Here is a 16,935-nt window from a genome sequence, read left to right on the forward strand (position 1 = left end):
CATTTACAGTGAGACGAGGCCACCAGGTCCTCAGAAAGACAACTCCTGCTGTGCTTCAGGAAGATCTCAGTGTCTGATGAAAGCTACTTGAGTCACCAGTGGTCACAGAGAGCTCAGTTAGAGCAGGCACAGAAGACTTGCAGTGAAGTATCTCAACTAAATATCCCTGGACACCATTTCTAGCACTGATATCTTCAATTAGAAACAGACTTTCTCCAAGCAAGGGTCAGTGACAGAGTTGCACCAGAGTTAGCAAATGCTGATGTCAGTGCTCAGCCTCTCCTCAGACAGTTTCCCTTTCAGGCAAGGGCCATATGGATGGTCAAAAATTCCCTTCATCAATACGTGCTGAGGAAAGGAGACCACTGGAAAGTTACGCAATATATTCACCTTCCATTCTATTTAGACAAATCCCACAATTACGTTGCAAGTCATAGGAGGAACCACGTATACACATGGCATATGCACACTGGGTGTTCCTGGACACCTGCTTGGCCAAAAATTAAGGCTGCTTGATATTAGCTGTCTGAAGTCCACGCCATGAGCTCTGACTATCAGAAGGATGGCATCAGTGGTGTTGTGTGAGTGGGGACACAATGATTTTTAATAAAGTTCAAAAAATGTTCATTGCTATTACAAGAGCCTCCCTCTCTCCTCTTAGTTTCATCTCACTGTATTTTACCCTGGTCATTTTAGTATATCTCATACATCCCCTTCTCACCCACTGCAAACTGCCTTTGACACATCCTGCTTTGTTTCTGATGCACCAATCATTTCCCTTGTCCAAGAACATCCAGAAAAAATAAACTTGAAGAGGACAAGAAATTTGCCTTTAAAATTAAGTACTGCCCTAGTAGCACTATTTTCTGCAGTATTGCCATTGTAACGCTGTAACACAACGGAAAGCACAGCAATGATAGCAGAGTAACAAGGTCCCAGGCTACAGCAAGTGAGGACTTGCTCAAATGCAACAGCCCTGGGCACAGAAACAAAGGAAAGAATCTGCTTACCTTTGGAAGGCCTCACATATGAAGGGATCCCCAGCAAGATAACCTCACTTCCACTGCCAACCCTTACATGAGGTCTGGGAAGGGGTGGATCCTGGCTCCACCCCTTCTGGTCACTCAGGTGCATTGCATGCACCTGAGCTCCCCTGGGCTGGCTGGCCCTGCCTTCCCACCAGGTGCTCAATCACTGGTTCAAACTGTGACTTAGCATTTCTGCTACAACTATTATGCACAGAGTACATCTTTGCCTATTTTTCTACACCCCTGTCCTTGCTCACAAGCCTTTGAAGGCTGTGCTGCATGAACTGGGGAGGAGAGCAAACAAGGTTGGCTGAGCCCAGTATTCTCTATCAGAAAGTTTCAGAAGGAGGACAGCCTGCAAGGACAAGAAATAGGTGTGTGAGCAGTGGAGATGGTTCTTTAAGGAAGAGGTAAGCAGGTCCGCTGTGAGGCAGCTGTCTGAAATCTATAGCATGTATCAGGGGAATGGTAAGGGACTAGGTACCTGATCCAGGAGAAAAGACTTTTCTTTTTTCCTAAGTTCACAGAGCTCACAAACCCTTAAAAAATTCCATTGATGTCACTTCTTTCCCCCCATCTCTCCTCCCCTTCCTTTCCTGCCCATTCAAGTAACTAGAGTTCAACAAAATTACAAGTAAAGATCCAGGCTCTCTGCTGTGATTGCAGAAACTTTGCTCTCCACACTAATCTGCAAAAGGCCTTTTCAGACTGCAGAGTGCCACCTAGACGACAGAAGGAGGATTTGCTGAGAGTCAGCCAACTGAAGGTAATAAATCCTTTGGGGGTTCATTGCAGAATGCCTACAAGATGCTTTTCAGAACAGATCTTTGCAGACTGCAGATGTTTTGTGGCAGGGCTTTTTTTTTTTTTCCCAGTACTAAAATACTCCTGTGACTGAATGAACAATGCTCTCGAACAGCTTGCACAATGAAACGAGAACCCTTTTAGTTTAGCATTTGAATATTTATGCATCCACAAAGAGAAATATTTTATGTCCTTGTTTTTTTCTAAGGCTTCAAGGGTTCACCTGTTTCAGAGAGGCACTGAATCAGGACCATCCTGAGGCTGGAATTCCAGGCAGACCTTCATTAGATGAGGCACATGGATTGGCACAACTGAACCTTAATGAGGTCCTGCAAGTTAATAAGCTTTTTGCATATGTGCAAATATTTGAGAATGAAGAGATATAGAAGGGATGGGCTCTACAAGCAGTTGAAGACTAACTAGACATTGCCTATCTCATGAATGGAAAAAAAAATAGTGGATGCACCGGATGAGTCAGAACATGCAGAGCCCTCCCCTTCCACCCACAGCTGAACTCTCTTACTGTCCCCAGGTGACCACCGTGCCCTTGAAACAAACAGAAGCATATTGAGAGTGATGAAATGATGAATACCTACAGAAGTGCCAGTGGGTCCACGGCCCATCAAGAACACCACAGGAAATGCAGTGACCTTTCCAACACACTTGTGCAGGATCTGGGCGGGCCTTGGCTGACCGGGGGTGCCTTCTGGTTTAGGTGAGCCTGAGCTTAAGGTGATGCCACAAAGTTCAGTGAGGCTTGTGGGTCCGTATCAAAACCCAGCCTGACATTAATCATTTAAACTAAGCAGCAATGAAATAGCCAAACAATGCCTCCCATAAAGAGATCATATTTAGAAGACAGGCTGCTCCAGAAGGACAATCATTTTGGACCATCATTACAGCCTTTCTTGTTTGCTGTCTGTATACCTTCATGTAGTGCAGAAACAGATTTCAAAGCGACTTCGTAGAGAAACAAACCGGTTTCTCCCACCTCTGCCTTGTTTCCTATCCCTCTGCCACACTTTGATTGGACCAAGGAGCTGAGAGGCAGGATCTAGGTTCAAAACACTCTCTCCCTTGATTGATGAGAAGCTGAAGGAACGTACTGGCATTAGTTCACTGTCAGACCTCCTTGCAAGCTTCAGGCTGAGATAGAGGGCTATCCCAGTCCATAATTATGCTGACAGCTTCACTAGAGCTTTTCTTTTGGACTAATTAAGATGTATTAGAGTGAAAACCAAATAGAACTTGTTCTTTTCTGACCCTACAGGCCCTTTACATGTGCAGAGCAGAAGACCAAGAGTTGAAAATTAAGAAATTATGGAAATTATGGAAAAAGAGGATTGTGCCCAGTGTTTTGACTCAGGGCAGGGAGCCCTTCACCAGCATCACCAGTGGAGCTGGCAGACGGTGGGACAGCAGCCAGAGGGACACAGCCTGGCCAAGGACTCCCTGCCTGCTGGTTAGGGGCCATGTGCTAATTGCTCTGCAGCACATTGATCATTAATGCTGGGAAGAGGGAAGGAAATTCAGTGTTTTGTATTTTCTGGTGGCTGAAGGGTGGAGAAGCAGAAGGTGTTGCCTCGCAGGGTGAAGTGCTGCACACCTTTACAACCTGAGGAGAAACAGTGATAGCCTGAGGTTCCACTGGAAAACATGAATGTCACCTAAGCTTCCGTATTAAGTGCTTAATGTAGGTGCTAACTAGAGACACTCTAAGGCAGAGTTTAAAAAAAAAAAAAAAAACCTCATAGGAGCCATACCAATAGACATCCAGAGATGAATTTGCAAACGAAAAATAGAAAAGGGCAAATTCTCAGCTGGTACAAATTAGCCCCAACCCTTTGCTTTCCCTACCTCGAGAGAGAGAAAGACAAGAAATGCAGTTCATTCACTCCCGTCTTTTAGGCTCTTTCCTTATATTAAGAATGTGAGATGAAGACAGTACGCGCTGAGATGCAGTAAATCAAACCTTGGGTGCTTGTTCTGCAAGCAAGGGGTGATGTGACTGCAGGGAGCGTGGCCACAGCAGGGTGCTGAGCCCTGCACAACTGCTGGAGTGCCAGTGCCCTCTCCTGTTCAGTGTGCACCAGCTCTCCCTGTTCGTTTCACGACATGCTTGCATGTGTTTGGAGGCTGGTGGAAAATATTCCCAAGCATAGCCTGACATCTGCTACAGAGTAATAAAAAGCAGCTAAAGGAAACACAAGAATGTGGCAGAACTTACTTGGGCATTGTGTCCTCTCCATCACAGTCCTAAGAAATTAACGCTTGCATTGGGCCATTTCAGAAGAAATAATTCACAAACTAATTCCATTCAGCACAGCAGGCTTGGATCTTCTTTCCAAAGCACACCTTCAGTGACATTTGATTACACTTTCTGTGGCTGTAACTTAATTCCAGCCATTGCCAAGTATATTCACAAAACTATCATTCGGGAGGAAACTGAAGCAAAGGGAAGTGTGCTGGCAGGCCTGTGCTCCCTTTATACCGGGACTGTCTTTCAGACTTATCACATCATTCCTTAGTGATAACAGCACAGACTCATCCTCAGTTTACCACAGCAGCAAAAGCATTGGCAATGCTATAAAATGTTTCCCAACAACTCATTTGACCTCTATCCTGAGGATTTCCCCACAGAGAGCTCTGACAAAGTTACTTTCTGGTCTAATATTATCACTCATGCTAAAGCAGCTGAGGGAGTCAAAAGAACAAGCAGCAAACCTGTTCTACGTTGGAAGAGGGGATTATTCCCAGAGACAAAGCTCCTCAATGCCTTAGGATGGACAAAAATTACAGCAGGTGGAAGATTGGAACCGTTACTGACATGTCAGAGGGAACTTATTCTTCTGTATCACCACTGCCTGGAGTCATGTGTTAATGGCTATAAATGTAAAAATTTCAGATGCTGGGCTATTACAATAAACAGTTTCTCATGCTTAGAGAGAAACACTTGGGAGTATGATACTTAATGGCTCAAAACTCAGAAGATGAATAAAAGGAACCCCAAGCCCCCCAAAATGTACTCAGCTGAGTAAGTGCTTCAGCAGTGTCTGACATCTAGAGCACATTAGCAGCCTTACCATGCAAACCAAGCAGTGAAGATATTCCCACCAAGTAGGATTTTCTGGTTACTGACCTGTACTTCTATCCTCAGAAGTTCCTGCTTCTTTCACGTCACAGTCAGTGCCACCGTGTCAATACAATCCCAGGTTTTCCAGTAGCCAAGGCCGCATCCAGCTGATGGCTAAGGGAGGGAGGGATGAAATGTAAAAATGCTGCATGTTCATTGGCTGAAACTAACAGAAGAAATGCAGAAACTGTCTCATTTGCATGGACAACGCACTTTGTGTCAGTAGAAATATTTCAAATTAATTAGCTTTTTCTAGGTTTTCTGAGCAGATAATGGATTTTTTCATTACTGTATGAAAAAAACATCAATCAGTACCTCTCCTTTACCATCACCTCTGCACCCCTTATTAACAAGGTAATAGTTTTGTTTCACTCTCATCAGTCTGAAAATTCATGCAAATCATTAGGCAGGCTAATGAAGACAACACTAATAAACTAAAAACATGGAGAGCAAAAAACGTGCAAGATAAGCAACATGAACATATTCAGTACATTTCACCCTTAGCAAGCTTGCAAGCAGACTTGTGCATGAAACAGGAGCTAGCTGAGACACTGCAGGCAGCACAGGGCTTTGGGGATACCGCTGCCACCACCACAATGGAAAATCATCCCATGGCTGTCAGGGTAGGCTGTACCTGCTGGAAATCACACTCTTCTCCTGGGGATGCTCTGTCTCCTAAACCTAAATTGCTGCCAGCAGAGCAGTTTGACTAGCCTAAGCATAGGGTTCAGGTGAGCTGCTGGATGCGTTTCGCCCTCTAAAAGTGGCTCTTGTGCCATTCTCTCAGCTTTAGTCTTATTCTAACCATCACCAGTAACAACCAGGAATGGACAATGCAAGAACAAAGCCTCTAGAATTAGAAACGTGGGGGCCAGAAGGGACCTCTGGAAATCGTCTAGGCCAGTTGAATTAGTGATGGGCAACCATAAATAGGATATTAAATATTGTTCTTTATATTTCTCCTCTGCCATACCACATAAAATTAACAGGGTGAGCCAAAACTTTGTGCCAAAATATGTCCCAGTACATTGGCAGCAATATTTCTACTTATTTTCCCTGCCTTTAGTTATTGTAACCTGTATGGCAGCTTAAATTAATTCTGCTTCGTACTCTGCCAGTTAGAAGTAACAGATATAGCTGCTGTGCTATCAGATATCAAATTTCCTGCCACTTTCTTTCTATAAACCTGTTTACAGGCAGTGTCTTTTTCCAGGAGTGACGTGGTCTGGAGTTCACAGCCCATGGAGAAGCAGAGCTGTTCTTAGGAAACAAGGAGGACATCACACCAAAATGAATTTAAGTTTAGAAGTCAGTAAAGGTGTTTGTCTATTATAATCAGGGCTGGATGGAGTCCAAAATGAGTCAAGAAGCAATGGTTTGTAGATGTTACTGTAAACCCCAATAGACCTACAATAATCCTCTTTGGAAAAGACCATCAACAAACTTCCATACTCAGTCTGTGGATGCTAGAAATATGTACAAGTGGGAAATAATGCCAGGATTCTGATAAAAATCAATCCTAAAGGAAAATATTAAGGGAAAGATGTATGTCAAGGAACCTACCTGTACTGATGTACTGAAGTGAATTTCTGTTAGACTGGGCAGAGGAAATCTTTTCTTGTATTAAAAACACGAAGGCTGGGATCTTCTGGACTGAAATGGCAGCAGTTGAACTTGGAGCTTCCTTGAGCTGGTTCATGTGCTGTAAGAACAGGCGTCACCTACAGGGTACCAGCCAGGGCATAACCCAGGGCATGGATGGAGCCATCCTCTCAGGAGGTAATGAGGGCTGAAAACAGGCATTAAGGGTGAGCACATCCCCTGCAGCTGAGACACGCTGCAGCTCCACATCAGCCAGCACAAAGCAAATTCAAAGCACTGTTGACAAGGTCCGCAAAAAACTCCTTTTTCTTGAAATTCTTCCCTCAACTCTCCTTAAAACCAGAGGAGGCGGATGGCAATGTCATTCGCTGTAGTACATAAACATTACTTAACCAATGGACTTTAGAATCATTTATAGCACAAAAGGTCTCTCCTGAAATTTCCACTTACAGCTGATGTCTGTGCCTAATGAGCTGCTTCTCCCAGTGAAATCACTGCTGACACTTTCCTTCCATCTGCCTTGGGAGCATGGTTTCCAGCCACTTCTCATGTCCACGTGCTCAGGGCAGCTTTAGGCAATGGTTGTCCCAGTGAAACAGTGTCTGCGTTCAGCTCAGAAGAGGGATATGGCTGGGACTATAACATCACCACCACAGGGACAACTCCATCCTCTGTGTTCTCTCTTCAGAGAGCCTCTTCAGCAAAGCACTTGCTTTTTCACTCGTTAACAGCCAGGGAACATCACTTCAAGGTATAACTCTACCGACTGTATAAATAAAAACACAATGTATAATATTTATTTGTGGAATCAAAAATGTATTCATACCAGACTTGCCAGCCTTAGTGTCTAAAGTAACTGAAAGCAGGAAGTATTTAATTGCTCTCCAGCAGATTTCAGACTGTAATACATAATTATTATCCCTGATAACTACATCTACATTAACAAATACAGACAAAAAGGTGAAGTTGCTGAAATCAATACTACATTAACAGTATTCCTTTGAGATAATTCTGAAGAAAAAAAAAACATACAGTAAGAAGTGCCAACTTGACATTCCTCTAACAACAGAACCACCCACCTACGAGCACTGCAGGACTCCAAGAAGTGTTGCAGAGAGGGGAAAGACCTCCAACAAGAAACCTTAAAAATGGAGAAACCTTCAGGGCTGCAAAGCATAAATTCTGCCACAAACTTCTGAGGGCAAGGGAAAAACGTGGGACTAAAAATTAAGGAAACTGTGAACTGAAGGGCTTTTTGGTGAGCAGATTCTTCTGCTTTCTTTCAGAGGAAATATTTTCTTTCAAGTTCTTATCACTCTTAACACTGCTTGAAATCACTTCAAAAGTGATTTTTCAAGTAAATTTTTAAATATGCAGAGCTGCTCAAGCCATCCCACCCAGTCAGGAGTCCTGCATGCACAGGGAGATCCAGGATTACAGGATCCTCCTCCTCACTGTCCCTTGTGGCACTGGCTTGTCGGTGCAACACAGAGACAGGGGCTTCCAAGAGATGAAGTTGCTCCAACCTTTGGAGAGGTTAGTGGCTGGGACAGAGAAGAGCAAAGCCACTGATAGGGCTGTCCAGAACACCCAGCTCCAAACCACTCCCAGCAAGGTATGGAAGCACTAGCAGGAGGGTACAAGGGGGAAGAGGTCTGCAGGAATAGAATGCAGATTGACAGCAAAGGTGTGGCACATTCTTTGCTTTATTTTTAACCATTTACGGCAGTAATAAGAGGCAGTTTAAAAATATGCTTCTCTAGGGCAGATATATTTCCCATTCCAAAGTACACATGCTTTTGCAGAAGCCGTTACTTCAATCAGGAAGATCACAGTAATGTAACGGCGGAAGAGTTACAATAGATACTGTAGCTATTAGGTGCTTATTTCGTCTGTATCAAGAGATCACAAAACAGCCCCAGCAGCCACTCTTCATCTGGCTCTGATTGAGAAAGCCAGCTAGGAATAATTTAAGACTATATGTAAATTCATTTAACCAGGAATTCAAGCTCGGGGTAAAATACCAGCTGGATTTACTGAAGTCTTTAACTCATACACGAAGATAAGCTTAGGGCAAACTCACACAGCTTTAGTAAACTTCAACAGGCTCAAGTTTAAAGCAGAAAAAGTGAGGGGCTCTTTTGTTGAGCTTTACAAACATAAAGTCTGTGGAAAGCATTCTGGAAAACAATTTCAGTCATACCTGAACTGGAACTGAACAAAAAAAATTCCTTTTCTTTGATGTCCTTGATGTGGGGTCGGAGCCATTAGTGCAGATTCCAAGCACAGGATTTCAGGCTGAACTGAACATCTGTTCCCTAACCATGCTCCCAAGCCCAGGCAGAAATTGGTGTGCAGCCAGGCTTTGGCTCGGGTTTTCCCTAAGTACGTGTAAAAACTTCCTGGATCTACACAAAAAGTGAAAAAAAGAAAGGGGGGGGGGGGGAACGTTGTTTCACACGCAAAAGCAAACAAAATAATTTTGTAAGGTGCACAAACACGCCCCCAGAGCTGCTTAGCAGAATTTAGCATGTGTCATGAGGGCCTTAGCCCGTTATGTAAACAGAGTCTAGTGTCTTCCACCAACCACAACAAGCTGCACAGGTACTTGTAAAAACAACTGCATGTGCCTGAGTGCGTGTAAAGGCCAACTTGAGCTCAGGGCTTGACTGTGCTGACCCCACAGCCACCAGCAGAGCCAAGAACCAGTTCCTCTCCCCCCAACACCACGCTAACCCCCAGCCACCACACAGCTCTTCCCCTGCGGTGCTATCTTGTACACCACGGGTGCGCGTCTGACCCCAGGCCCTGCCGTGCCCAGGTGGGCCGCAGCCTGGCAGTACTCCCCCCCCCTGCCCGGGGAGCAAACACTCTGGAAAACCCTGCGGAAAGTATGTGGAGAATGTGGATGCTGGCGTCTGCGGAGCAGTCTTTGCAGGCTCACACCCTAGATGGCAGCACAATTCAAGGAATGCGCCTCAACGCCCATCTCGGGCCCCTTCCCGCTCCGGTGCACGCGGCCCGCGCTGTGCCGCCATGAGTCTGCTCGCAATGCGCGTGCAAATCCTACCCGAACGCCTCCATCTTTAACGGCCGAAATCTGGAAGCCCGAGCAAAAGGCGTGAGGTAAGAGCCAAGGTATTTCCTAACGCTTGGCATAAATGAGAGCTATGATGACACTGCTGGGCTGCACACAGGGGCAGCTTTGCAGGAGCAGTGCGCTGAGGGAACAGCCATAAACACAACATAAAGGTACCGCCTTTGTGTAACGAAGGGGGTGAACCTGTGGGTAAAGGGATAATAAAGTTAAAGGGGATTCCATCTTATTTACCTGCAAAGATGCCTTATGTCAGCCAACATACTGGGCTAGGGGAGCTCCCAGGTGCAATGCCACCGGCAGAGACCTGCAGGGGTAAGGAACGGTAATGGGGGTCTTCCATAAACCAGGCAGGTCGTGGCTCTCTGGGTATGCAGACAGCCCCCTCCTCTAAAATGGAGGATGATGACACCTGCTAACTCACGTTGGATATTTCTCCTCTCCATGACTGCTCTTGCCTTTCACTCCACTCCCCAGCCTCACCTGCAGATCCTGTGCTGCCATGAGGGATCACAGCTGTGCCTCGTTCCTGGGAATATATTTCTCCAGGCCTGGGGCCGTGTAGGAGAAAAGCACAGTTTGTTCCACCTCCCATTCTGAAGAAGCATTAGTATTTTACCATCAGTTAATACTGACTTCTTTTTCCCCTTCTTGCACTTCTTGGTCTTGTGCTGTATAGAAATAAAATTGAAAGGAAAAAAAAAAGGATAGCAAAGAATGTTGTGTAATTTGCAACATACTAAGTGTCATTATGTGAAGTGGAAAGCATGGTTAATTGATCCCTGGTTTTCCTCTAGGAAAACCAAATTAACTGAAAAGCACTATCTTGGCCATATCATCCTGTATTTTACAGCTGTCTTAGAAGAGTTAATTTTGAGCTGGATATGCAAGAGTTACTTTTGTATAATAGCATTCTGATTATGGAGATTACAACGACACTACTGATTTATTTGAAAGATTAAATGTATGAAACGTGCAAGATTAACAAAAAGTGACAGTTTCAGTACCAAGGGCCTGCAAAGTCGCCATCAGCCACTGAGAAAGTAGGAAAGCCATCTGTCAAGATACATTTTGATCTTCAGAAAGGACAGATGACAACGCAGCTCTCTTCCAAGGATGTAAATACAGCTCCTGAATTCAAGAGAGCTTTTCTGTCCATAGTTCTTTCTTCTAATATTCTTAAGTTCATCTACTAAAGCAGCATCAGTCCCACAGCAGTTGTATGGAGGAGAAAAAATGATGCAATAGAAGGCAAAAGCATCGTTAGGAAGCAAACTCATAGCTGAAGGATGCGAACCCAAGTCCTGCCACCACACAGGGCAGCACAGCTATTGGCACAACCTGCTGGATGACACAAAATCTGGGTTAAAACAGGAAACAAGCAACAAAATTCCTTCAGAGCTCAGGAGAGCCAGAGTTTCTTCCCTGCACCTTGGGCCGTTCATGCCATCTCATCTTTTCTCTGATAGTTGATGTTGGGATTCATGCTGCTTTAAGCTGTATTTTTTATGCATTCTCTTCAGAAACTAGGGCTGAAAGGTGCAGAATGAGTAGTTTGGACTCCCTAGTAGTCAGTCTCTACATCTAACAGTTAACAGCTGGAGCTTAGGATTGCTCCCAAGAAAGGTAGCAGCCAGATCGCTGCAGAGTTGTGGGGAGTGCACCAGCATGTGGCTCCTGAAACATCAGGGGCTCCACCATTATGGGATTTACAGGGCACATTGTGGATTTTCTCCTCCTCCTCTCTTCTTGCACACCATGAATGCAGTCTGCCCATCACTGGAAGGCTTGCCCCTCTTCTTTCATGCTGCCAACCTGCTACAAGCCTTTGCCCCATGAAGAAGCTCCTCTGATTCATACTCCCAAGCAGTGGAAATGGGCCCAGTGCCATAAAGCCGCCAAAGATCTGGCTCTGCTCAGCAGTAGTTTTATCTGAGATCACAGTGAGCTTACCTAGAGGTTGCCAGCTGGAATGCTCTGACAAACTGTGTTTACAGATAATGCTTGAAGGTGGTGGCCTCTGGTTGCCCTTTTTGTATTCTTTCAAGAGATCTTTATTCATACCTACCCAAGTGCATGTCAGATATGTTGAAGAGCTGGTAATGGAATTAAAGTATTAGGGTTTGACTAAGCCCTCTCTTTCCAGTTCTGTTTGGTTATCATGTTAATAAATGCAATCAGTTACAGCCATACAAGCCAGGGTGAAATGGCACAAAATCTTCTTGTATAATGTCACTTCTTGTTTTCCTTCGTTTCTGATGAATTACACCTTGTAATTCCTTGCATACCCAGGCTTCATCCATTACCAAACATCAGTCTTTGCAGAAAACTATTGTAGACTTCACTTGCATCTGCTCCCCAAGGAGCACTAGGGCACTGGGAGCTGGACTTTCTTCTCCAGACATCTGACAAGTTTCCCATTGTTCCCGGAAGCCTGCAGCAAAGCACTCCTGCCACTTTGCCCTGCACCACAGCCAATGAACAACAGACACCCAATCTGCAATACAGATACTTATTCCTCAGGCCTAAACTTCATTTTCCTAGTCAGTACATGTTGTGTTTTTTTCTCCTGCAAGCAAAGAGATTCTCAGTGCAGCAAGAGCACATCATCAGTTTTTAGAGCTATGTTCCAATGTCATCTTCCTGCCTCCCAGCTAACTGGTGTAACCTCAGACATTTTGCTTTACAAAGAACCATTTCAAAATCACTGGCAAGAGTCACTCGAGGGATTGTTTTTGCTTGCTGAGTGACTGGTTTTCAAATTGGGTAAAGGAACTGGGCATGGTGGTTAAGTAATCCCAGTGGCTCTTCACAGTCCTTTTAAAGCTTTGAGAAACTGAGACAATTTAAAGCATCAGCATCAGCACTGTGAAACCTCTCTGCAATGCTTTAAAACAGACTTCTCCACTGAACCTACGTAACTTGCCAAACTTTGGCTTAAAGAGAAAGGATTCTTCTCCTTAACAGTGCAGCGTGCCTTCACTGAGATATGTGATTTATTTTGTTGAGCTCTAAGTGACACAGCAAGTAAGCAGTTATAAAAATTAGTTTTTCAAGTCACCCAAATCATTAGTTCGCCAGTACAGCCAATACTGAAGCAATCCAAGGAGTTATTGCAGTTGAGGGCTATAAAAGCAAGTGGGCAAGTTCACTTTACCTGCCCAAGATCCTTTACCACCTCCTTCCCATCACATTTCTTACATTCCTCAAGACTCCTGCTGTTTGTACCATCTTGGAGTCTCTGTGAGGCCTCCTAGTCCCACACTGATGCCACTACCACAAGGCTGGCCTGGGGCATTGCATGAGGCAAGTTTATGACTGTGCAGTCTGGGGGAGCCTGATTTCAACTTTCTGGCATCTTTATTCACAACAGTTGTGTCAAGATAGCTGCAAAACATGGACAAAACTTGAAGTTAACAGTAGCATCTGAAATGTACACGCACAGGTAAATGGTGAGATCAAAAGAAGTCATTTAGCAATTTGAGTCAACTCAGAAAGGCAACATGGTGGGTTGACACAATGCAGTTTCAGGCATTGGAGTTTATAGCCAACACATCCAGGCACTGCATCAGCAACGAAAAGGTGAATTTCTGGAGACCTTAGACAGGAACAAAATGAATCCAGCTTCTACTTTCCAGGCAAAATCACGGGTCTGTAAGGAAATATTTTAAGACGACATTAGTTCACCTGATACTTTTCTGAGTCTTTAGGACAGATCACATCTACCAAACTAGGTTTTAGGCCTTTATAACTGATGCAAATTCACCAGCTGTCACCAATAAATCATGAGCAACAGATGTAACTACAAGTTACAGCTTTAAATGATTATCTGATTTCTTAGACAATTTCATTTTCGTATCCTGCTTTCCCTGTAGCAGATCACATCAAAACAAATACCAGAAGCTAACAAATGTGTTTTTATTACAAATTTCACAATATCAATTACCAGTCCCCCGGAACATTATTGGCAGTTTGGCTTTGACATAAAAGCACTTATCTACTTCTAATTAGAATATCACCTCCTAGAAAACTACCCATTTTTGTGCCTCATCAAAACCAAGCTCTGGCAGGTGCTCTCCTGCCCTTTGGAGGCTGATGTTTCATCTATGACACAGAAGACTCGTTGCAAACACCCACCACGCGGAGGCAGCTTCACAACTCAGCCTGGGTTTGCTCCTTTATTCCAGGGCAATGCATGCTCAGAGCAGGTCCAGCAAGAGGCAGGGTGCTCTGAGCCTGGTCTGGTTGAGTCAAGAACATCTCCAGGGTTGGAGAGCTCAAAGTCCTCTATGTCCATTTAAAGGAAATATAACACCAAGTGCAAACACTTTCTAGAGATTTCTACGCATTTAGTAGCACTTTTCCTCACAAATCAGAATGTATTTTGGCCCAAGAGGAAACTCCTCACATAAAAGAAGTCAAAATGAGCCATAGTAATGAGCAGAGAACATCATGTAGATGCACACACAGCTCGCATGTATGCTAAAAAAAAGCAAACTGAAAAGTAGCCCTGAAGGAATTAATGGGCATCACCAAAGCTAAGCTTTATTTAGCTTCTAACAAAAATATTTTATAGCCAGACTATGTGATTTAATTGTGTTGAACCCATTTGTCTGGAAACGTTCTGCAGGGGAGAATGTCCATATTTTGGAAAACGCATCTAGACCTAAGGAAATTTGAATTTTAGTAAGACCATGGGCAAAGCTCTATTTAAGAGCAAGGAGAGGCAAGTAAACCAGGCTGCTTCCTGCAGGGACTTATGATGGTTTGCCTAGCAGTTCATTGCTTGCAAACATGCATTAAGATCACAAGCTAAACTATCTGAAGAATTAGGCCATTCTATTATCAGTTTATATGGAATATGCTAATATCTCGCTGAGTTGCACCACTGCACTGTCATCTTGCGGCACACAAACCTACAGCTAGAATACTCAGAGCATCTTCAGCAGTTTCCAACTCCGAAAAATACATGTAAGCCAAACAAAGACAAATTCATTTTAGCAAAGAGAAACACGCCTTTAGTGATTCATGTTAATTTCAACAGCTTCTCTGAGGAGAAGAAAACGGCATACCTGCATTGAAGATGGCAGCTGCTCTTCCACCAGAGTCGTTATATGAAGCCACGAAAGAGTGGACTTGTGTGAGATTTTCTGGCACAAAAGCTTGGAGATAAGAAGTTATATATAATACTGTGGTTCCCTTAGACAAAAATTACTGGCAGACATTCACTACTGTTCTCTAGAAGTGGGTAGTGAAAAACACTTTAGAAAACTTCTGAAGATAGCATTAGATGCCTTCAACCACGCCTTACGAAACAGATACGCACTTCATGAAACAGGTAAGAACATTCATGTTGTCAACTTGTGGCAAAATCCCCTCCTCAATGCTTTAATGTTAATCATATTCAAAAAAACCATAGTAGCTTTCAGAAAACAGCTAAGAACACCTAAGGCATTCTGAAAAATAAAAGGTTTGCGGTTTTGGAGCGGTCAAAAAGAAGGTCATCAACTTGCAAAGCAGCAGTGCTACCAATGGTGTCGTTATCTGTCTATCAGGAATCATTCAGATAACCCAGTGTTTTCTCCCAGTGTTACCCCTAGTCTTGCATGCTGCATTCCAGGTAAGGCTCAAAAGAATTCCCTTAAGAGAAAGCTAGGTTCAAACAGTTTTCAACATAAAAAGCAAGCAATGTATTGAGTGACAAATGCTGACCTTCAGGCTTTTCAAAATTGACCATTTTGTGTGAGGCTGAGGTAGGCAAGGCTGTATGGGTAAGATCTGGCAGTGACCCTATCCAAACCCCAATGGAAGCTTCAAACAAGTTTCTGAGAGTACCTAGCTTAATATAAATACTCTGGACCTTCTGCTGTGATGCTTTATGAAAAGACAATAGATGGGCAAGATATAGCAGGAAGAATTCTCACGGCTTACAAGTTTCAGAGCTGGAGGAACATCATGAGCTGCTGACAGACAAGGTGGTGTTACATGATTACACAAATACATACCCCAACCTTAACATAAGAATGAAATATTCTGAAACATGATTAAAAGCTGTCCTATGTGCAGTCTATTAAGCAGCCATTTTTCATACTGAAGTTCTTGACTTTCTACAAACCGTATTCTTACTGATCTCATTGGTGATTTCACAAGGTCATATCCTTGTGCATTTCCCCAACACACTCCCATCATAAGCCAAGGAAAATACAGCCTAGTGTTCCTAAGTCCCCAGATGCTGCAGCTTGAACTATGAAAGCAGCATCACTGGTCACAAGTTCATAGGATATCTGGCATATATATATATCATAGGCAATCTGCTTACCTACTCAAAAACATTTACTCTCTAACTGCCTTTTGTAACAGATCTAGGTGACACTACTGTACCATGCAGAAGTGAGTATGCTTGGTTTATTCATGACTTTCATTGTGAACTTGAGACAATTTTCACTTCTTTTGAGATGATCTGAAAGGGATCCAACATGAGAAACAGCAGAAAGCACCAGTGTTGACTACAGAAACAGTTCATTGCAAACAGTCAAGTAGCTACCAACCTCCAAAAATCCACTGCTTGGCCTTTATAGTAACAAGTTTATGCACAGTTGAAACTCCAGAGACCAGCACTGAACCAGTTAACAGGTGTTAGTGTCTTTCTTGTTACTTTAAATAAGGAGAGGTTCTGGAACAAGACAGACACAAGGCCTTGTGGCTACCCCAGATGGTGCACTGAGGCCAGTGGAAGAAGCCAGGTGTACATTCCTTACTTCTGGCAAAGGGTTACTACCTCGAGGCTAACATTTGAAAGATTTACATCAGGAGTCATTTAAGAATACTTTCAAATCATCACTATAACATTTAACTGGTTAGAAATTGGAAGAGGCAGTGAAATTCCAAAACCTGCTGGTAAAATGAGTGGAAAAACAACTGTAGGTTTGGGGACACCCACATAAAGGCAGAAAAGCCTGTTACTACAGCACCTCATTTCACACAAGTGCAAAGTCTTTTGGCTAGAGATGAATCCCTAATACTGAAGTCAGTACCAATTCTATTCCTGAATGGGGTACGCTGCGTATTTTAAGATGCTTTTCCTAGGTATCAGTGATGTTGAGTTCCATAAAACATCTTGTACAGAGGCATGCAGTAGTCCCCAATACTCAAGACTTTCAGTAGTCCATAAAACAGCAGCTTGTGATGCAGGAGAGAGGAAAGCCTAAACAGAGCCAGATTTAAACAGCTGCCATCAAATTCTACTCCACAGAACCAAATAAGCCTGTAGC

The 16,935-nt window shown here is 43.7% G+C and overlaps 2 long non-coding RNA genes across 3 annotated transcripts; one reads left to right on the top strand and one right to left on the bottom strand.

Annotated features, from left to right (window-relative positions):
* LOC110405702 lies at window positions 1,213-4,896 on the top strand. Its single transcript, XR_002443077.1, has 3 exons — window positions 1,213-1,794; window positions 2,365-2,547; window positions 3,103-4,896. It is a non-coding gene; the product is annotated as an uncharacterized LOC110405702 (long non-coding RNA).
* LOC110405701 lies at window positions 4,914-10,135 on the bottom strand. Of its 2 annotated transcripts, none has more exons than XR_002443076.1 (3): window positions 8,771-8,985; window positions 6,529-7,333; window positions 4,914-5,079 (listed from the first exon to the last, which is right to left on the bottom strand). It is a non-coding gene; the product is annotated as an uncharacterized LOC110405701 (long non-coding RNA). The 2 variants fall into 2 exon arrangements; XR_002443075.1 differs by lacking the exon at window positions 8,771-8,985 and adding an exon at window positions 9,899-10,135 and having other exon boundaries at window positions 4,915-5,079.

This window comes from Numida meleagris, chromosome 13, assembly GCF_002078875.1.
Source record: "Numida meleagris isolate 19003 breed g44 Domestic line chromosome 13, NumMel1.0, whole genome shotgun sequence".
In the NCBI taxonomy this organism is placed as follows: domain Eukaryota; kingdom Metazoa; phylum Chordata; class Aves; order Galliformes; family Numididae; genus Numida; species Numida meleagris.